Below are 24,150 nucleotides of genomic sequence, written 5' to 3' on the forward strand. Positions count from 1 at the left end.
ATTGATTATTCATTATTCTACAAAAGAGAAGATTTTAGAAACCACTATATATTTTAGCTCATGAATACAGTAACATAATAATATAATCCATGCCTCTGAAAAGTATCAATAAGCCTAAAAACTTTATTATAAAACATTTAATATTTTGTGATAAAGCTCTAAGAACATTTTAATTTATTTGGCCATATATTTATTTAGATGCATATTCAATTAGTATCTAATGAGTTTCAGAAACTACCTTGAAAAAATCTACAAAATAAATTTCTCTGGCCTCAAGGAAACAGAACATATTAATATCATATCTATTAAAAAGCTTAAACTCTTTCCCTGCTAACCACAATTTGGCTTTTGACTTCATAAATATTAGAATAATATTTGGTTTTTTAGAAGAGCCAAAACATTCATTTTCATTTGGTGTCCAATGCTTCTCAATAAAACAACGTAGTGTGATAAAAAGAATAGAGGCTTTGAACCAGGAAACATTTTTCACTGAAGTTACTTAACCTCTCAGAGTCAAAATTTTCACATCAGAAACACTGAGCACTTAGCAGACTTTCTATTCTTTGGTTATATTTCCTTTCAAAATTTCACAGCTATATACTACATAGAAAGAACAATGTCAGACAGCCTAAAGTGGGACACAGCACTGTAATCAGAGAAGGAGATCTCTTTTTGAGAAAGGTGTCAGGTATACTGTGAGGTGAACTGTCTATCGCAAACATCACCAGTTTCTGTAAATAGGTATGCTAGTCGCAAGCAAAGGGCAGGCTTTTTCAGCGGTGTAGAGGAAAGCAGAAGAAATAATAGAACTTGTGGCATATATACAGACTGTGTTTGTTTTCAATGTGCTGTGCACATGTTCAGATGTGTTCACATCTGTTATACTCACCCTTTATCTTCACTAAGACGCGACAATAGTTGTTTTTAAAAAGCCTTAAATACTGAATTTAACACCATTGACTTAATTTCAGTATATGGAAGCCATAACTTTCTATAAGATATATAATATAAATCATGTACATGTACATGTATAAAATGTATATGTACATGTATAAAAATGTATATGTATATGTATATGTATATGTATATGTATATGTATATGTAACTCTGATGGCACAGTGGTTAAGAGCTATGGCTGCTAACCAAAAGGCCAGCAGTTCAAATCCACCAGTCTCTCCTTGAAAATCATATGGGGCCATTCTACCCTGTCCTATAGGGTCGCTATAAGTCAGAATTGACTCAAAGGCAATGAGTTTATATATATATGTATATATAAGAGACTGGGTGACTCTTTCCAAAGCATATAACAAAACCATGTTGGAGGCTTCTTAAATTTCTCAAGAAATCTTTTAGAGACAGGACTTCATTTCGCAACGACTTGTTTCCATTAACCATAGTGACTTGGTTCCGTGGGATTTGCAAAGTTAAATTCTTAAAACCCTTGTCTAAGAGGGTAAACATCCATGTGAAGGGCATCATTTGTTTCCTCTTCAAACTTTATAGGTATCTTCTGATTAGACCCAAAACATAACCTTTCTAGGTCACACACATAACCTTTATGTCTTCATATTTTCTGTTCACTTAATATAACATTTTTGTAAAACTTCTCTTTATTTTTAAATACATCAAATCTGAAAAATGTTAACATCATCTTATTTAGTGCATCCTTTCATATTCAATGAAGAGGAGAAGGAATTTTATTAAAAATTTGAAGACTCAATGTTTTCACAATTAAGCTAATGGAAATTACTCAGTACATGTTGAAAAAGAAAAAAAAAAAAAACACCAAAGCAATGTGGGGAAAAGGCTTGAACAGACACTTCACTAAAGAAAGGTCAACGATGACTAATACACAAGAAGATGCTTACACCAGTAGTCACTAGGGAAACACCCATTAAAGATACAGTGTGATGCAATTACACCCCTATTAGAAACACTAAAATAAAATAAAATTAAAAAAAAAACCTGATAACACTAAATGTGAATGAGGAAGTGGAGCAACTGGCACCCTCATGCATTGCTGGTGAGAATGCAAAATGATACAGCAATCTTGCAAAACAGTATGACAGTTTCTTATAATCATGTAATCACCAAATGATGTTGCATCCCTACTCCTAAGTATTTACCCAAAATAAATAAAAACTTATATTTACACAAAACTCTGTAGGCAAATGTCTATAGAATCTTAAAATATTATCATTTTCTTATCTATCCTTGGGTTTCCTCACCACTACAACCTTGATTCATGGGGACTTTGGAACAGAGGTAGGTGAAGAAGGGAGCGCTGCAGAAACTATAATTTAAAAAATTCCAAGTTTGATTGAAGAGAATGCATGCTGTCTTAGGCTCAGTTCTCTAGAGAAGAAAAATCAGTGAAGCATATATTTGTATCCATATAGAGAGATTTATCTCAAGGAAATGGCTCATGCAGTTGTAAAGGCTGACAAGTTCTAAAACTGTGGGTCAGGCATCAGGCTGGAGGGTTCTCTTGACTCACGTAGCTGCAGGGGCTGAAGAATCCAAGATCAGCAGTTAAAGCAGCAGGCTGTTGGCTTACAGGTTGAGGAGTCCCAAGATAGGCAGGCAGTACAGCAGACTGCTGGCTCAAGTCCCAAGAGCAAGAGGTCAGATGTTGACAAGGCAGATGCAGAATCCAGAGCGAGCAAAATTCAACTAGCTTTGCCAGAACATCTATATATGTTGGATGCAGGGCCACACCCTTGAGGATCCTCCCCTTACAATTGGTTGGCTGATCATATCAGATCACATCACGTAGGCTATTATATTATATCACAAAACAGAGGCTAACTACATCATTACATAACTGCCAAACCACTGAGAATCATGGCCTAACCAAGGTGACACATAACCTTAACCATCACACATACATTTTATAATAAGTACTAAACATGGTAAATAGATGTACACACCTACTTCTTGCACTTTCACACCTTATATTTGAGCAACAATTCTGATTTTTGCCTCCTTTCATTCAAATATCTACATGATTCAGTTTAAATGACATGGATGGAAAGTTCTCTTGAGACATTTATCCACAAATTATTCTTCCAACTTGGATTAAAACTTTGAAACTCCAGACATAAATAAAAATGCCTATATCTCGGGAGCCAAGATGGCGGACTAGGCAGACGTTACCTCGGATCCCTCTTACAACAAAGACACGGAAAAACAAGTGAATTGATCACATACATAACAATCTACGAACCCTGAACAACAAACACAGATTTAGAGACGGAGAACGAACTAATACGGGGAAGCAGCGATTGTTTCCAGAGCCTGGAGCCAGCGTACCAGTCAGGTACGGCACAAGCACACAGACCTGCTCCACCCCCCTGAACTAACCCCGGAAGGGGGACCAGCCGGTTCCACGGGCGGCGTGGGACGCAGCCGGTAGGAGAAGTCCCCGGGAGGCAGTGACTGATCTTGGAGCAGAAAGAGCAGCATCCGAGCCAGGGAACCGTCTCGCAGGGATTTGGACTGCACGCAGGTACGCCATAAACACGGAGAGTTGCTCCACCCCCTGAACTAACCCCGGGAAGGGGACCAGCCGGGTCGCGCGGGCGGCGTGGGACGCAGCCGGTAGGAGAAGTCCCCGGGAGGCAGCGACTGGTATTGGAGTGGGGAGAACAGCGTTCCAGCCGGGACACTCGGTCGCGGCACAAGCACGGGGAGCTACTCCACCCATCTGAACTAACCCCGGGAGGGGGCCTACCTGGTTCAAGGGGGCAGCACGGCCACGCGGCTGGAGGGAAGAGAAGTCCCCAGGAGGCAGCGACTGATTTTGGAGTTGAGAGTGCACCGTCCCAGTAGGGGAGCCTTGACGCTGGGCGTGGGGCTGGAAGCGGAGGATCTGACCGTGACTCCAGCGGGCCAGACCCCCTGGGGGCAATCTCCACACAGTCAGCACACATAGGCGACGCGCCCGCGGGAATCTCAGATATAACAGTCATTCCAAGCAAGACAAGCAACTCTGGCTATATTCTGAGGTGCTACTCTCCTATCTCTCTGTTCCCTCCCCCACCCTCCCCAGGCGGCTTCATTAACATCTGAATAGCCTGAGCCAGAGGGAGAACTCTGATAGGGATCTGATCGCAGTTTTTTTTAGCGGATTTTCTGGAAAAACTAGTTTCCCAGTGATGGCTCGGAGACAACAATCCATATCAAACCACTTAAAGAAGCAGACCGTGACAGCTTCTCCAACCCCCCAAACAAAAGAATCAAAATCTTTTCCAAATGAAGATACAATTTTGGAATTATCAGATACAGAATATAAAAAACTAATTTACAGAATGCTTAATGATATCACAAATGAAATTAGGATATCTGCAGAAAAAGCCAAGGAACACACTGATAAAACTGTTGAAGAACTCAAAAAGATTATTCAAGAACATACTGGAAAAATTAATAAGTTGCAAGAATCTATAGAGAGACAACATGTAGAAATCCAAAAGATTAACAATAAAATAACAGAATTAGACAACACACTAGGAAGTCAGAGGAGCAGACTCGAGCAATTAGAATGCAGACTGGGACATCTGGAGGACCAGGGAATCAACACCAACATAGCTGAAAAAAAATCAGATAAAAGAATTAAAAAAAATGAAGAAACCCTAAGAATTATGTGGGACTCTATCAAGAAGGATAACCTGCGGGTGATTGGAGTCCCAGAACAGGGAGGGGGGACAGAAAACACAGAGAAAATAGTTGAAGAACTCCTGACAGAAAACTTCCCTGACATCATGAAAGACGAAAGGATATCTATCCAAGATGCTCATCGAACCCCATTTAAGATTGATACAAAAAGAAAAACACCTAGACATATTATCATCAAACTCACCAAAACCAAAGATAAACAGAAAATTTTAAAAGCAGCCAGGGAGAAAAGAAAGGTTTCCTTCAAGGGAGAATCAATAAGAATATGTTCTGACTACTCAGCAGAAACCATGCAGGCAAGAAGGGAATGGGACGACATATACAGAACACTGAAGGAGAAAAACTGCCAACCAAGGATCATATATCCAGCAAAACTCTCTCTGAAATATGAAGGCGAAATTAAGATATTTACAGACAAACACAAGTTTAGAGAATTTGCAAAAACCAAACCAAAGCTACAAGAAATACTAAAGGATATTGTTTGGTCACAGAACCAATAATATCAGATATCAGCACAACACAAGGTCACAAAACAGAACGTCCTGATATCAACTCAAATAGGGAAATCACAAAAACAAACAAATTAAGATTAATTAAAAAAAAAATACACATAACAGGGAATCATGGAAGACAATAGGTAAAAGATCACAATAATCAAAAAGAGGGACTAAATACAGGAGGCATTGAACTGCCATATGGAGAGTGATACAAGGCGATATAGAACAATACAAGTTAGGTTTTTACTTAGAAAAATAGGGGTATATAATGAGGTAACCACAAAAAGGTATAACAACTCTATAACTCAAGACAAAAACCAAGAAAAACGTAACGACTCAACTAACATAAAGTCAAACACTATGAAAATGAGGATCTCACAATTTACTAAGAAAAACGCCTCAGCACAAAAAAGTATGTGGAAAAATGAAATTGTCAACAACACACATAAAAAGGCATCAAAATGACAGCACTAAAAACTTATTTATCTATAATTACCCTGAATGTAAATGGACTAAATGCACCAATAAAGAGACAGAGAGTCACAGACTGGATAAAGAAACACGATCCATCTATATGCTGCCTACAAGAGACACACCTTAGACTTAGAGACACAAACAAACTAAAACTCAAAGGATGGAAAAAAGTATATCAAGCAAACAATAAGCAAAAAAGAAGAGGAGTAGCAATAGTAATTTCTGACAAAATAGACTTTAGACTTAAATCCACCACAAAGGATAAAGAAGGACACTATATAATGATAAAAGGGACAATTGATCAGGAAGACATAACCATATTAAATATTTACGCACCCAATGACAGGGCTGCAAGATACATAAATCAAATTTTAACAGAACTGAAAAGCGAGATAGATACCTCCACAATTATAGTAGGAGACTTCAACACACCACTTTCGGAGAAGGACAGGACATCCAGTAAGAAGCTCAACAGAGACACGGAAGATCTAATTACAACAATCAACCAACTTGACCTCATTGACTTATACAGAACTCTCCACCCAACTGCTGCAAAATATACTTTTTTTTCCAGCGCACATGGAACATTCTCTAGAATAGACCACATATTAGGTCATAAAACAAACCTTTGCAGAGTCCAAAACATCGAAATATTACAAAGCATCTTCTCAGACCACAAGGCAATAAAACTAGAGATCAATAACAGAAAAACGAGGGAAAAGAAATCAAATACTTGGAAAATGAACAATACCCTCCTGAAAAAAGACTGGGTTATAGAAGACATCAAGGAGGGAATAAGGAAATTCATAGAAAGCAACGAGAATGAAAATACTTCCTATCAAAACCTCTGGGACACAGCAAAAGCAGTGCTCAGAGGCCAATTTATATCAATAAATGCACACATACAAAAAGAAGAAAGAGCCAAAATCAGAGAACTGTCCCTACAACTTGAACAAATAGAAAGTGAGCAACAAAAGAATCCATCAGGCACCAGAAGAAAACAAATAATAAAAATTAGAGCTGAACTAAATGAATTAGAGAACAGAAAAACAATCGAAAGAATTAACAAAGCCAAAAGCTGGTTCTTTGAAAAAATTAACAAAATTGATAAACCATTGGCTAGACTGACTAAAGAAATACAGGAAAGGAAACAAATAACCCGAATAAGAAATGAGAAGGACCACATCACAGCAGAACCAAATGAAATTAAAAGAATCATTTCAGATTATTATGAAAAATTGTACTCTAACAAATTTGAAAACCTAGAAGAAATGGATGAATTCCTGGAAAAACACTACCTACCTAAACTAACACATTCAGAAGTAGAACAACTAAATAGACCCATAACAAAAAAAGAGATTGAAACGGTAATCAAAAAACTCCCAACAAAAAAAAGTCCTGGCCCGGACGGCTTCACTGCAGAGTTCTACCAAATTTTCAGAGAAGAGTTAACACCACTACTACTAAAGGTATTCCAAAGCATAGAAAATGACGGAATACTACCCAACTCATTCTATGAAGCCACCATCTCCCTGATACCAAAACCAGGTAAAGACATTACAAAAAAAGAAAATTATAGACCTATATCCCTCATGAACATTGATGCAAAAATCCTCAACAAAATTCTAGCCAATAGAATCCAACGACACATCAAAAAAATAATTCACCCTGATCAAGTGGGATTTATACCAAGTATGCAAGGCTGGTTTAATATCAGAAAAACCATTAATGTAATCCATCACATAAATAAAACAAAAGACAAAAACCACATGATCTTATCAATTGATGCAGAAAAGGCATTTGACAAAGTCCAACACCCATTCATGATAAAAACTCTTAACAAAATAGGAATTGAAGGAAAATTCCTCAACATAATAAAGGGCATCTATGCAAAGCCAACAGCCAATATCACTCTAAATGGAGAGAACCTGAAAGCATTTCCCTTGAGAACGGGAACCAGACAAGGATGCCCTTTATCACCGCTCTTATTCAACATCGTGTTGGAAGTCTTAGCCAGGGCAATCAGGCTAGACAAAGCAATAAAAGGTATCCGGATTGGCAAGGAAGAAGTAAAGTTATCACTATTTGCAGATGACATGATTATATACACAGAAAACCCTAGGGAATCCTCCAGAAAACTACTGAAACTAATAGAAGAGTTTGGCAGAGTCTCAGGTTATAAAATAAACATACAAAAATCACTTGGATTCCTCTACATCAACAAAAAGAACACCGAAGAGGAAATAACCAAATCAATACCATTCACAGTAGCCCCCAAGAAGATAAGATACTTAGGAATAAATCTTACCAGGGATGTAAAAGACCTATACAAAGAAAACTACAAAGCTCTACTACAAGAAATTCAAAAGGACATACTTAAGTGGAAAAACATACCTTGCTCATGGATAGGAAGACTTAACATAGTAAAAATGTCTATTCTACCAAAAGCCATCTATACATTTAACGCACTTCCGATCCAAATTCCAATGTCATATTTTAAGGGGATAGAGAAACAAATCACCAATTTCATATGGAACGGAAAGAAGCCCCGGATAAGCAAAGCACTACTGAAAAACAAGAAGAAAGTGGGAGGCCTCACCTTACCCGACTTCAGAACCTATTATACAGCCACAGTAGTCAAAACAGCCTGGTATTGGTACAACAACAGACACATAGACCAATGGAACAGAATTGAGAACCCAGACATAGATCCATCCATGTATGAGCAGCTGATATTTGACAAAGGACCAGTGTCAATTAACTGGGGAAAAGATAGCCTTTTTAACAAATGGTGCTGGCATAACTGGATATCCATTTGCAAAAAAATGAAACAGGACCCATACCTCACACCAAGCACAAAAACTAACTCCAAGTGGATCAAAGACCTAAACATAAAGACTAAAACAATAAAGATCATGGAAGAAAAAATTGGGACAACCCTAGGAGCCCTAATACAAGGTATAAACAGAATACAAAACATTACCAAAAATGATGAAGAGAAACCTGATAACTGGGAGCTCCTAAAAATCAAACACCTATGCTCATCTAAAGACTTCACCAAAAGAGTAAAAAGACCACCTACAGATTGGGAAAGAATTTTCAGCTATGACATCTCCGACCAGCGCCTGATCTCTAAAATCTACATGATTCTGTCCAAACTCAACCACAAAAAGACAAACAACCCAATCAAGAAGTGGGCAAAGGATAGGAACACACATTTCTCTAAAGAAGATATTCAGGCAGCCAACAGATACATGAGAAAATGCTCTCGATCATTAGCCATTAGAGAAATGCAAATTAAAACTACGATGAGATTCCATCTCACACCAGCAAGGCTGGCATTAATCCAAAAAACACAAAATAATAAATGTTGGAGAGGCTGCGGAGAGATTGGAACTCTCATACACTGCTGGTGGGAATGTAAAATGGTACAACCACTTTGGAAATCTATCTGGCGTTATCTTAAACAGTTAGAAATAGAACTACCATACAACCCAGAAATCCCACTCCTAGGAATATATCCTAGAGATACAAGAGCCTTCATACAAACAGATATATGCACACCCATGTTTATTGCAGCTCTGTTTACAATAGCAAAAAGTTGGAAGCAACCAAGGTGTCCATCAACGGATAAATGGGTAAATAAATTGTGGTATATTCACACAATGGAATACTACGCATCGATAAAGAACAGTGACGAATCTCTGAAACATTTCATAACATGGAGGAACCTGGAAGGCATTATGCTGAGCGAAATGAGTCAGAGGCAAAAGGACAAATATTGTATAAGACCACTATTATAAGATCTTGAGAAATAGTAAACCTGAGAAGAACACATACTTTTGTGGTTACTAGGGGGGGAGGGAGGGAGGGTGGGAGAGGGTTTTTTTATTGATTAATCAGTAGATAAGAACTGCTTTAGGTGAAGGGAAAGACAACACTCAATACATGGAAGGTCAGCTCAATTGGACTGGACCAAAAGCAAAGAAGTTTCCGGGATAAAATGAATGCTTCAAAGGTCAGCGGAGCAAGCGCGGGGGTCTGGGGAACATGGTTTGCGGGGACTTCTAAGTCAATTGGCAAAATAATTCTATTATGAAATCATTCTGCATCCCACTTTGAAATGTGGCGTCTGGGGTCTTAAATGCTAACAAGCAGCCATCTAAGATGCATCAATTGGTCTCAACCCACCTGGAGCAAAGGAAAATGAAGAACACCAAGCCCACATGACAACTAAGAGCCCAAGAGACAGAAAGGGCCACATGAACCAGAGACCTACATCATCCTGACACCAGAAGAACTAGTTGGTGCCCGGCCACAATCGATGACTGCCCTGACAGGGAGCACAGCAGAGGACCCCTGAGGGAGCAGGAGATCAGTGGGATGCAGACCCCAAATTCTCATAAGAAGACCAAACTTAATGGTCTGACTGAGACTGGAGGAATCCCGGCGGCCATGCTCCCCAGACCTTCAGTTGACACAGGACAGGAACCATCCCTGAAGACAACTCATCAGAAATGAAAGGGATTGGTCAGCGGGTGGGAGAGAGATGCTGATGAAGAGTGAGCTAATTATATCAGGTGGACACTTGAGATTGTGTTGGCAACTCTTGTCTGGAGGGGGGATGGGAGGATAGAGAGAGAGGGAAGCCGGCAAAATTGTCAAGAAAGGAGAAACTGAAAGGGCTGACTCAAGACGGGGAGAGTAAGTGGGAGTAGGGAGTGATATGTATGTAAACTTATATGTGGCAGACTGATTGGATTTGTAAACGTTCACTTGAAGCTTAATAAAAGTTATTATTATAAAAAAAAAAAAAATGCCTGTGAGGCAATATTCATTTAAATGAGAACATAAAATATTCTCTTTAAATTAACTGATACAGAAATAAGAGATTAAATAAGACAAAACAGAAAATTAAAAAAAAAAAGGGAAAGTAGTGCCAATCCACAAAAACCATGTAAATGACAACTGAGAATCAAGACAGTGATTTAGCTATCTCTTAAGAAAATGCTAATAGCTTCTTCTAAGATATTAATTAAGAAAATCTACTCACACTTCTAGGTAAGGTGATTCATTCATCAGACCTCAGCTTCATTAAAATCAATTCTTGATTTAGGTTCATTGCCACTAAAAGATATGAGAGCGGCAATCAGTCAGTTTTGATTGGAGTTCATTACAGGGCCTTTCTGGCTTAGTGACTGTTAAGTTTGTGAGATTTTCTTTCCTTTTTAAGTTTTTTTTTTTTTTTTTTAATTTGTTTAAAGCACTGAAAATACAACTGAGTATTGTTAGAAAAAAAGAGCTGTTTTCTAAATGACTGAATCTTGACTTTTTTTCTTCAAGTCAAATTTTATCATTCTCTGTCTTGATCCCTTAAAAGTCATAACAATGCTGGCCACTGGTAGACTGAGGATTTCAGCTAGTTCTATAGCATGTAAACATACACAAAGGTATCACCACACTGTTTCTCTAAAGGAGAGCTACATGTGTTCTTGATAAATGCTGTGGTTCCTATTATATTACAGGGTCAAGAGTTACAAAGTTAGGCTTATGGCTTTGTTTTATCAACCAAATGTTTCAAATGACCAAAAATCCATTATAATTATTCTCAGTAAATTAGCTTTTGGAAAATAATTTAAAAAAATTTCTCCAACACACACGCGCGCACACACACACACACACACACACACCACTCTATTTAAAAATGTAATTAGCCTTATCTATTGTGTACCCCATGCCCAAATCAAATCCTGGATATGCTATGACCATCACCAGCACCACATATTTGGTTTTGACCATCTCTCTTGTGGCATTTAATATCTAGTGAAGTCTACCTTCTTATCAAAAACCCTTCTTCACCTCAGCCAAAGAAGAGCTTTATTCCTCCTGAATATGTATAGTCTTTTGCATGTGTTTAGTAAGACCTATCACATGGTATTTTGTAGGATTTATGTACATTTAAATTTCCCTTCTTTTACTACATTTTAAGATTTGTAAAAACAGGAAGCTTAGCCTTATCCAGAAGGCAGAGCCTGAAAAAAGTTTATGTCCCACAATTTCATTAGTGAGTATAACCCCAGAGAAACAGAAATAAGGGAAAAGGGGCATGAGGCAGGGAAGGAGAGAGGGACAATTTCACAGTGCGTAACTGAGCTAGTCATGTTTTTCTCCTGGAAGGATTTCCACTGATCATCTTCATAGAGAATGACATCTTGGGTCACATATAGGACTATGGAGACAAGCCTTATACCAGGTGAATTCTAGATGTACCCTTTCCTGAAAGATTTGTGTATAAGACTTGCATTCTAGATAGAAGAGACATGCCCAGGACACATTTAAACAGTGGTTTGGTACACTAGCTTCTATATTGTGATGGGAATTGACTAGGTGAGAAGTCTCTTTCACAGGTAATATATTTCTGAGTAGGGTCCACTATGGACAGCAATATGCATAGTGAGTTTTAAATGTCTTTGTGCTGTAATTTGCCTCACTATCTTACAAACTTCATCACAATTTTGTTAAAATTTACAACCTAGCCTTTACTCTCATTCTGAGGACTTTAAAAAAGGACTGTTAGGTATCCATGATTCGGTTGAAGTGTTTAAAGGAGAGCCACAAAAGCATGAAGGAAGATCCAGGGCCAAGATGGCGGACAAGGTGGACGCTACCGCAGAACCCTCTTGCAACAAAGATTCGGAAAAACAAGGGAATCGATCACATACATAACAATCTATGAACTCTGAACAACAAGCACAGACTTAGAGATGGAAAACGAACAAATACGGGCAGACAGCGACTGTTTTCAGAACCAGGAGCCAGCGCACCAGGCAGGTGACCTTCGGAGTCCGATCTGGGGCAGAGCCCAGGGGGGCAGACGGCACAGAAAGGGGGCCCACCCCTTCCCCCCCGAACCCATCCCGGGAGGAAGTTTAGCAGGTTGGCGCGGGCGGCGTAGAGGCGCAGCCGGAGGGAGAAGCATCCGGGAGGCAGTGACTGATCTGGGAGGGGGGAGAACAGCGTCCCAGCTGGGGTGCCGTCCGGCCGGGAGTTAGGCGAGAAGCCGACGGGGCACGAGCCGGGGGGGGGGTCAACTATATTTCCCTAAAGTGACCCCAGGGCGGGGCCCACATGTTCGTGCGTGAGGACTCACACCCAGTCCGCGCGTGTGGCACGGCACACCAGAGGGAGAAATCCCCGGAAGTGTCTGGTCTCAAAGCAGGGAAAGCAGCATCCCAGACGGGGAGCCATTCCGCTGGGATCTGGGCGCGCACGCACGCAGGCGGGGCATGAGCGCGGGGTCCATTTTTATTACCCTGAATTGACCCAGGGGGCGGGACCACCTGATCGTGTGAGTGACGCCCTCCCAGTTTGCGCGAGAGGTGTGGCACACCGGAAGGAGAAGTCCCCGGGAGGAAGTGATTGGTCCCGAAGCGCGGAAAGTAGCGTCCCGGATGGGGTGCCGTCCTGCTGGGACTTGGGCGCGCGCACAAGCGGGGTGTGAGCGCGGGCTCCATTTTTATTACCCTGAATTGACCCAGGGGGCGGGCCCACCTGGCCGTGCAGGTGACGCCAACCCAGTTTGCGCGAGAGGTGTGGTACACTGGAAGGAGAAGTCCCCGGGAGGAAGTGACAGGTTCCGGAATGGGGAAAGCAGCGTCTCAACCTGGAAGTCATCCCGCTGGGATTTGGGTGCGCGCACGGGCGGGGCGTTACCGCGGGACCCAATTATAATCGCCTGAATAGACCCTGGGGGCGGGCCCACCCGTTCGTGCGGGAAATGCCCACCCAGTGCCCACGAGCGGTGCCAGGCACCGGAGGAAGTCCCCAGGAGGAAGTGACTGGTTTCCGAGCAAGGAAAGCAGTGTCCTAGCCAGGGACCCGTCCAGCCCAGATTTTGGCGAACGGGGAGGGAGCGTGAACGTGGTGTTCAGCTCTATATTCTGTGGTGCTACACTCCTAGCTCTCAGATCCCTCCCCCACCCTCCCCAGGCGACCCCATTAACATCCGAATACCCGGAGCCAGAGAGAGAATTCAGATAGGGATCTGACTGCATTTTTTTTTAGCCGACTACTTGGAAAATCTAGTTTCCCAGTGATGGCTCGGAGACAGCAGTCCATATAAAACCACATAAAGAAACAGACCATGACAGCTTCTCCAACCCCCCAAACAAAAGAATCAAAATCTTTCCCAAATGAAGATACAATCCTGGAATTATCAGATACAGAATATAAAAAACTAATTTACAGAATGCTTAAAGATATCACAAATGAAATTAGGATAACTGCAGAAAAAGCCAAGGAACACACTGATAAAACTGTTGAAGAACTCAAAAAGATTATTCAAGAACATAGTGGAAAAATTAACAAGTTGCAAGAATCCATAGAGAGACAGCATGTAGAAATCCAAAAGATTAACAATAAAATTACAGAATTTGACAATGCAATAGAAAGTCAGAGGAGCAGACTCGAGCAATTAGAATGTAGACTGGGACTTCTGGAGGACCAGGGAAACAATGCCAAGATAGCTGGAAAAAAATCAGATAAAAGAATTAAAAAAAATGAAGAAACCCTAAGAATCATGTGGGACTCTATCAAGAAGGATAACTTGAGGGTGATTGGAGTCCCAGAACAGGGAGGGGGGACAGAAAACACAGAGAAAATAGTTGAAGAACTCCTGACAGAAAACTTCCCTGACATCATGAAAGACGAAAGGATATCTATCCAAGATGCTCATCGAACCCCATTTAAGATTGATATAAAAAGAAAAACACCAAGACATATCATCATCAAACTTGCCAAAACCAAAGACAAACATAAAATTTTAAAAGCAGCCAGGGAGAAAAGAAAGGTTTCCTTCAAGGGAGAATCAATAAGAATAAGTTCAGACTACTCAGCAGAAACCATGCAGGCAAGAAGGGAATGGGACGACGTATACAGAGCACTGAACGAGAAAAACTGCCAACCAAGGATCCTATATCCAGCAAAACTCTCTCTGAAATATGAAGGAGAAATTAAGATATTTACAGATAAACACAAGTTTAGAGAATTTGCAAAAACTAAACCAAGACTGCAAGAAATGCTAAAGGAGATTGTTTGGCCTGATGACCAATAATATCAGGTACCAGCACAATACAAGGTCACAAAACAGAACGTCCTGATATCAACGCAACTCAAACAGGGAGAGCACAAAAACAAACAAATTAAGACTAATTCTAAAAAATAACTAAATAAACAAAATAATACACACAACAGGAAATCATGGAAATCAATAGATAAACGATCAAAATAATCAAAAAGAGGGACTAAATATAGGAGGCATTGAACTGCCAGATGGAGAGTGATACAAGGCGAAATAGAAGGATACAAGTTAGGGTTTTACTTAGAAAAATAGGGGTAAATAAAAAGGTAACCACAAAAAGGAATATCAATTCCATAACTCAAGAAAAAAGCTAAGAAAAACGTAACGACTCAATAAACACAAAGTTAAACATTATGAAAATGAGGATCTCACAAGCTACTAAGAAAAACGTCTCAGCACAAAAAAGCATGTGGAAAAATGAAATGGCCAACAACACACATGAAAAGGCATCAAAATGACAGCACTAAAAACTTACTTATCTATAATTACGCTGAATGTAAATGGACTAAATGCACCAATAAAGAGACAGAGAGTCACAGACTGGATAAAAAAACACGATCCATCTATATGCTGCCTACAAGAGACACACCTTAGACTTAGAGACACAAACAAACTAAAACTCAAAGGAGGGAAAAAAATATATCAAGCAAACAATAAGCAAAAAAGAAGAGGAGTAGCAATATTAATTTCTGACAAAATAGACTTTAGACTTAAATCCACCACAAAGGATAAAGAAGGACACTACATAATGATAAAAGGGACAATTGATCAGGAAGACATAACCATATTAAATATTTACGCACCTAATGACAGGGCTGCAAGATACATAAATCAAATTTTAACAGAATTGAAAAGTGAGATAGACACCTCCACATATATAGTAGGAGACTTCAACACACCACTTTCGGAGAAGGACAGGACATCCAGTAAGAAGCTCAATAGAGACACGGAAGACCTACTTACAACAATCAACCAACTTGACCTCATTGACTTATACAGAACTCTCCACCCAACTGTTGCAAAATATACTTTTTTTTCTAGCGCACATGGAACATTCTCTAGAATAGACCACATATTAGGTCATAAAACAAATCTTTCCAGAATCCAAAACATCGAAATATTACAAAGCATCTTCTCAGACCACAAGGCAATGAAGCTAGAAATCAATAACAGAAAAACTAGGGAAAAGAAATCAAATACTTGGAAAATGAACAATACCCTCCTGAAAAAAGACTGGGTTATAAAAGACATCAAGGAGGGAATAAGGAAATTCTTAGAAAGCAACGAGAATGAAAATACTTCCTATCAAAACATCTGGGACACAGCAAAGGCAGTGCTCAGAGGCCAATTTATATCGATAAATGCACACATGCAAAAAAAAGAAAGAGCCAAAATCAGAGAACTCTCCCTACAACTTGAACAAATAGAAAGTGAGCAACAAAAGAATCCATCAGGCACCCGAAGAAAACAAATAATAAAAATTAGAGCTGAACTAAATGAATTAGAGAACAGAAAAACAATTGAAAGAATTAACAAAGCCAAAAGCTGGTTCTTTGAAAAAATTAACAAAATTGATAAACCACTGGCTAGACTGACTAAAGAAAAACAGGAAAGGAAACAAATAACCCGAATAAGAAACGAGAAGGACCACATCACAACAGAACCAAATGAAATTAAAAGAATCATATCAGATTACTACATAAAATTGTACTCTAACAAATTTGAAAACCTAGAAGAAATGGATAAATTCTTGGAACAATACTACTTACCTAAACTAACACATTCAGAAGTAGAACAACTAAATAGACCCATAACAAAAAAAGAGATTGAAACGGTAATCAAAAGCTCCCAACAAAAAAAAGTCCTGGCCCAGATGGCTTCACTGCAGAGTTCTACCAAACCTTCAGAGAAGACTTAACACCATTACTATTGAAGGTATTTCAAAGTATAGAAAAAGACGGAATACTACCCAACTCATTCTATGAAGCTACCATCTCCCTGATACCAAAACCAGGTAAAGACATTACAAAAAAAGAAAATTTTAGACCTATATCCCTCATGAACATAGATGCAAAAATCCTCAACAAAATTCTAGCCAATAGAATCCAACAACACATCAAAAAAATAATACACCCTGATCAGGTGGGATTTATACCAGGTATGCAAGGCTGTTTTAATATCAGAAAAACCATTAATGTAATCCATCACATAAATAAAACAAAAGATAAAAACCACATGATCTTATCAATAGATGCAGAAAAGGCATTTGACAAAGTTCAACACCCATTCATGATAAAAACTCTAACCAAAATAGGAATTGAAGGAAAATTCCTCAACATAATAAAGGGCATATATGCAAAGCCAACGGCCAATATCACTCTAAATGGAGAGAACCTGAAAGCATTTCCCTTGAGAACGGGAACCAGACAAGGATGCCCTTTATCACCGCTCTTATTCAACATCGTACTTGAAGTCCTAGCCAGGGCAATTAGGCTAGACAAAGAAATAAAGGGTATCCAGATTGGTAAGGAGGAAGTAAAGCTATCACTATTTGCAGATGACATGATCGTATACATGGAAAACCCTAAGGAATCCTCCAGAAAACTACTGAAACTAATAGAAGAGTTTGGAAGAGTCTCAGGATATAAAATAAACATACAAAAATCACTTGGATTCCTCTACATCAACAAAAAGAATACCGAAGAGGAAATAACCAAATCAATACCATTCACAGTAGCCCCCAAGAAGATAAAATACTTAGGAATAAATCTTACCAAGGATGTAAAAGACCTATACAAAGAAAACTATAAAACTCTGCTACAAGAAATTGAAAAGGACACACTTAAGTGGAAAAACATACCCTGCTCATGGATAGGAAGACTTAATATAGTAAAGATGTCTATTCTACCAAATGCCATTTATACATATAACGCACTTCCAATCCAAATACCAATGTCATACTTTAAGGGAATAGAGAAACAAATCACTAATTTCATATGGAAAGGAAAGAACCCCCAGATAAGCAAAACATTACTGAAAAAGAAGAAGAAAGTGGGAGGCCTCACCCTACCTGATTTTAGAACCTATTATATAGCTACAGTAGTCAAAACAGCCTGGTACTGGTACAACAACAGGCACATAGACCAATGGAACAGAATTGAGAATCCAGATATAAATCCATCCACGTATGAGCAGCTGATATTTGACAAAGGACCAATGTCAGTCAATTGGGGAAATAATAGTCTTTTTAACAAATGGTGCTGGCATACCTGGATATCCATTTGCAAAAGAATGAAACAGGACCCATACCTCACACCATGCACAAAAACTAACTCCAAGTGGACCAAAGACCTAAACATAAAGACTAAAACGATAAAGATCATGGAAGAAAAAATAGGATCTACCCTAGGAGCCCTAATACAGGGCATAAACAGAATACAAAACATTACCAAAAATGATGAAGAGAAACCAGATAACTGGGAGCTCCTATAAATCAAACACCTATGCTCATCTAAAGACTTCACCAAAAGAGTAAAAAGATCACCTACAGACTGGGAAAGAATATTCAGCTATGACATCTCAGACCAGCGCCTGATCTCTAAAATCTACATGACTCTGTCAAAACTCAACCACAAAAAGACAAACAACCCAATCAAGAAGTGGGCAAAGGATATGAACACACATTTCACTAAGGAAGATATTCAGGCAGCCAACAGATACATGAGAAAATGCTCTCGATCATTAGCCATTAGAGAAATGCAAATTAAAACTACGATGAGATTCCATCTGACACCAACTAGTCTGACATTAATTCAAAAAACACAAAATAATAAATGTTGGAGAGGCTGCGGAGAGATTGGAACTCTTATACACTGCTGCTGGGAAAGTAAAATGGTACAACCACTTTGGAAATCTATCTGGCGTTATCTTAAACAGTTAGAAATAGAACTACCATACAACCCAGAAATCCCACTCCTAGGAATATACCCTAAAGATACAAGAGCCTTCACACAAACAGATATATGCACACCCATGTTTATTGCAGCTCTGTTTACAATAGCAAAAAGCTGGGAGCAACCAAGATGTCCATCAACGGACGAATGGGTAAATAAATTGTGGTATATTCACACAATGGAATACTATCGATAAAGAACAGTGACGAATCTCTGAAACATTTCATAACATGGAGGAATCTGGAAGGCATTATGCTGAGCGAAATGAGTCAGTTGCAAAAGGACAAATATTGTATAAGACCACTATTATAAGATCTTGAGAAATAGAAAAAACGGAGAAGAACACATACTTATGTGGTTACAAAGCGGGGAGGGAGGGAGGGAGGGAGAGGGCTTTTTATTGATCAATCTGTAGATGGGAACTGCTTTGGGTGAAGGGAAAGACAACACTCAAAACAAGGAAGGTCAGCCTAATTGGACTGGATTAAAAGTAAAGAGGTTTCCGGGATAAAATGAAAGCTTCAAAGGTCAGCGAAGCAGGGGCTGGGGTCTGGGGAACTTGGTTTGAGGGGACTTCTAAGTCAATGGGCAAAACAATTCTATTATGAAAACAATCTGCATCCCACTTTGAATTGTGGCGCCTGGGGTCCTAAATGCCAACAAGTGGCCATCTAAAATACATTAATTGGTCTCAACCCACCGGGAGCAAAGGCAAAGGAAGAACACCAAGGTCACACGACAACTAAAAACCCAAGAGACAGAAAGGGCCACTTGAACCAGAGACCTACATTATCCTGAGACCTGAAGAACTAGTTGGTGCCCAGCCACAATCGATGTCTGCCCTGTCAGGGAACACAACAGACAACTCCTGAGGGAGCAGGAGACCAATGGGATACAGACCCCAAATTCTCATTAAAAGACCACACCTAATGGTATGATTGTGACTAGAGGAATCCCAGAGACAATGCTCCCCAGAACTTCTGATGGCATAGGACAGGAACCATCCCCGAAGACAAATCATCAGGAATGAAAAGGACTGGTCAGTGGGGGGGAGAGAGATACTGATGAAGAGTGAGATAATTAAATCAGGTGGACACGGGAGAGTGTGTTGGCAACTCTTGACTGGAGGGGGGATGGGAAGATAGAGAGGGAAGATGGTGAAATTGGCACAAAACGAGAGACTGTAAGGGCTGACTCAATAGGGGGAGAGCAAGTGGGAGAAGAGAGTAAGATGTATGTAAACCTACATGTGACAGACTGATTGGAATGGTAAATGTTCACTTGAAGCTTAATAAAAATTAAAAAAAAAAAAAAAAAGCATGAAGGAAGTCAGAAGAAGGTCACCTGCAGAAAAGTGGTTAGAGTTTAAGATCTAGAACCAGATGGTAAATGGAATTGGCAAATGAAAACCAGAAAACACTTTGGAACACATGTGTGTCCCTGGAAAATTCTGGACATCTGATAAATGATTAAACTCTGCACACATAATTGAGTGTGATTGGGGATCAGGCTTTTTAGTAAGGCATTTATGACTTCGAAGACTAGTGAAAACTGGGATATTCATTCTGGGTACATGAGGAGAAGGTACAGTACTTTGGAAGAACTTAAAAGATCCTTCAGGTCTTGCCTTGTAATCCAGCCCCTTTAACTATATGAACTTCATGACTCCTTATTTTTTTTTTTTTTCACAGTGGCTTGCCACAATCGATGTGTATTTCACACAAAAGTTCCTATTCCAAAAGCTACATTTGGTTGATGCAAATATTAATAAAAAATGACACAATATAAAAAAAGGAGATTTTGAACCACTTAGTCGTATTTTAATAAGCTTACACTAATACCCTAAAGTACAGTTCTTAATTTAGTTTCTAAGTGTGCTTTAATCTATTAATTATATATCACCAACACCTGAGAAGGAAAAGAATCCTTAACATAGCATAGGTTATGCTGTGCTTTTAACATAAGTGTGACATGTTAAATACTGTTTGTCTTTATCCTAATATGTTGGGTGCTCACTCCACTGATGCCAGCTTCCACCTTGTGAGCTGCCTTACGAAGAAGGCCCATGTGGCAGTATTCTGACTGAGGCCTCCAGCTAATAACCAGTGAAGAACTACGATCCTCAGTCCAATTGCCTGAGAAGAACCGAATCCTGCCAACAACTGCTTGAGTGATTTTAGAAGTGGATCTGCCCCTTGTTGAGCTTTGAGATGATAATTGCCCCAGTGGACACCTTGATTGCAGCTTTGTGAGACATTCAGAGACAGAGACCCCAGCTAAGCCTTGCCTGAATTCCTGGCCCACAGAAACGGTGGAACAATAGATGTCTGTTGCTTTAAGTGACTAAGAGTTGAGGTAATTTTCTAAAGAGTAATTGATAATATATACACATACACAAGCACACAAAACTGAACAAAAGTTTTAAGGAAGAAAAAGTAGATTCAGGAATGATAGGCAGTTATCATAAACTATCAAAGTTCAACATATTATTTGATTACAGCAAGTGAAGATCACTGTCTTTTCCTTGTAATGTGTCAAATACTCACTAAAAACTAGAATGTTGCAGAAATCTGTAGAGTGTGATGTTAAAGAAGGCACAAAAAACTTAAAGGGGATATGGGAAGTATCTACAAAAATAATAAAAAGTCTCAAAATCAGAATCTATCAGAATTTGTATTTTAAGTAAAATGCAAAGGGTTCCAAAAGATATTTCTCCTTCTCTGGCACTATGTATTACCATAACACAGTAAATAAAGCATAAAGCAACAGGTTTGTATCAGATTTAAACACCAATCCAGGTAAGCAGATACTTGTTCTCTAATAAGGAAACAGTAAGTGACAATCTTATAATTCAGTAAAAGAATTTTATCTTTGCTTACCAGTGTTTCTCCTGTGAATATTTTTAACTAAAAACCCCTCTTTTTTAACAAAGTCTTTTTATTTGATCTTTAACTGAATTTTATAAGTAAAATTCCCTTCATGGCATAACATCCTACTAATTTTTGAATATAGCTTTTTTTTGTTTGTTAAGAAGAACTTCATGAAAGGGGGTAAAAATCAAAAGTCTTTCGAAAGCAATTGTACCTCAATGATTTAAATCAACTCACTTTCTAGCTTATGACTGTGTTAAAGAAGAAAAAATTAAATTGTCCTTCTGAAGCTAAGTTGATTACTACCTAGCAAATACTTTGTGTTCTTAAAATTTTATAAATTGCATGTGATTGGAACTCGGGTGAAAGTTAGATGCTGATTGCCTTTAACCACGGGAAACACTATTCAAAGAAAGGATTAAATGAAAACCAAACCCTTTTAGATACATACTGTAAAACACATAAAAAGGAAACAAGGTGATCTAATCAGAAGTAGTGTACAAAATAGACAAAAGGAATCAACAGGTGTATAATATTTCTCATAAGGGTAAACAAGTACTCTCTGTAAGTAAGCACGTGTCTATTGATGTGTGCTGGATGAATGTGCGGCTTTCACAACATATCAAATCTGGCACTGAACCTGAAATCAGTAAGACTGGCAGGGGGTTACTGGCTGGATACCACATAGTGCAGTTACTTTATGGGATTCCCCGCTCAGGGCCATGACAGGTTGAGAAATTTAATTAATTAATTATTTTTTTTTCCAGTTAATACAAGACTGGTGATGCTTTAAAAAAATGGAGGGGACTGATTTAGAAACTGGCTAATATGTAAAACACAATGTAAACAGTGAAGGCCTGAGTGCTTTCAGATATTGGTCAGCACATTTCTTTAATAGTTTCCAAGTGTCTGGGAAGATTAACCAATAATTCCAATATTGTTGAGTGAACCTGGAATTATAGAACAAATTAAGATATTTTTAAGGGCTATTTTCATAGAGCTATAGTAGTCTCTTTTAGGTAACTGGAATATAACTGACTGGAATAGTAGTCAAAATATCCCTTTCCCAAACAATGATGTAAATACCTATAAATTCATCAAACTTTTTAAACTCTTCACTTTTGTTAGTCATATTTACTTTTCAAGGCTTTTGAAACATATCTGTCTTATTTATCTAGTATTGATATAACAGAAATACCACAAATGGGTGGCTTTAAAGAACAGCAATTTATTTTTTCACAGTTTAGGAGGCTAGAAGTCCGAATTCAGGGTGCTGGTTCTACAGGAAGGCTTTCTCTCTGTGTAAGCTCTGAAGGAAGGTGCTTGTCTCTTCTGAGCTTCTGCTCCTGAACAATCTTCATGTGGTTTGGCATCTCTCTTCTCCCATCTCTGCTTGCTAGTTTGCATCTAATCTCTTATATCTCAAAAAAGATTAATTCAAAATATACCCTACACTGATCCTGTCTCGTTAATGTAACAAAGACAACCAAATTCCAAATGGGATTATAACCACAGGGATAGAGATTAGGATTTACAACACATATTTTGAGGGGACATAGCTCAATCCAAACATTCTACCCTTTGGCCTCCAAAAATTTGTGTCCTTGCCAATGGAAAACACATTCACGTCATGACATCATACTAAAAGTCTGAAATCAACTCCAATTTCAAAATTTCATCTTCTGAATCAAATATGGGTGAGACTTTAGGCATATTTCATCCTGGGGCAAAATTCTCTTCATCTGAGAACATGTGATATCTAGAATACAGGTTATCTGCTTCCAAAATACAATGGTGGTACAGACACAAGGTAGACATTTCCATTACAAATGGGAGAAATTTGAGGGAAATAAGGGATGATAGGCACCAAGCAAGTCCAAAACCCAGCACATCATTTATATCAGCTCTCAATCTTAAAAATAATCCTCTGCTCTCTGATATCATCTAGGCAATGGCCCTGTCCTCCAGAATCTGTGTATTGGTCATGCCCTCTGGATTCTTGGTGAAGGCCCCTAGACCCTGGGCTTCAGCACGCCTTCTAGGCCCTCTGGGATGGCAACTTTGCTCCCTTGGCTTTAGGTGACTACATTCTTCTAATCTATCAGAGTAGTGACCCTACCCTCTTGTCCCTGACAGGCCCCATTCTTCTACCCTCTGGGCAAGGCAGCCCCACCCCCTCGGCTTTGGGCAGCAGCCCCATTCCCCTGGCATACCTTAACAGCAGACCCACACCGAGGAACCAAACCGGTGAAGATCCAAGTCTCTGAAACCGGGGAGGCTGTGGCCCCACCCATTCCCAAATGGGATTATAACCACAGGCATAGAGAGAGGGATTTATAACACATATTTCTGGGGACACAATTCAATCCATAACAATGTCCAGCTGCCAATTTTCAGATTATTTTACATTGCAGACTTTAAATTGTCCTTTTAGAACTTTAACTACGATCCATAATTAGCCAATCCATAAGCTATCACATCAAAGAAGGGTTAATTCCTTGCATATATCCTGGAATCTTTAAATCCTAGCCATTGAGAGAACT

This window comes from Loxodonta africana, chromosome 16 (assembly GCF_030014295.1).
Source record: "Loxodonta africana isolate mLoxAfr1 chromosome 16, mLoxAfr1.hap2, whole genome shotgun sequence".
In the NCBI taxonomy this organism is placed as follows: Eukaryota; Metazoa; Chordata; class Mammalia; order Proboscidea; family Elephantidae; genus Loxodonta; species Loxodonta africana.